Below are 322 nucleotides of genomic sequence, written 5' to 3'. Positions count from 1 at the left end.
GGAGAGTTGGTAGACTTACCCTATCCAAATTCAAGATTGCCTCAGGAACACCAAGCAGCCACATCAGAAACCACTCGGGAGGCCGAGTGTATAGAAGGTCTGTTTACAAGCCACAAGATACAGCATTCCAGTTCCCTCTGAGCCTTGGTCACAGAGGTCATGGTCAAAAGCTCATTATCACTCCTTATGTGGGAAGTGGATGTCATGTCCCTGAGCCTCAACCTCCCTCCCTTCACTGTGTGTAAGGAAACCTGCAGCCTCCCAAGCAGGACCACACCAGCCCCCACACATCAGGAGGTGTGGCCTTGTTGGAATAGGTGTG

Source organism: Mastomys coucha, unplaced genomic scaffold (genome assembly GCF_008632895.1).
Source record: "Mastomys coucha isolate ucsf_1 unplaced genomic scaffold, UCSF_Mcou_1 pScaffold6, whole genome shotgun sequence".
Lineage (NCBI taxonomy): Eukaryota > Metazoa > Chordata > Mammalia > Rodentia > Muridae > Mastomys > Mastomys coucha.
Note: the sequence above shows the minus strand (reverse complement) of the source record.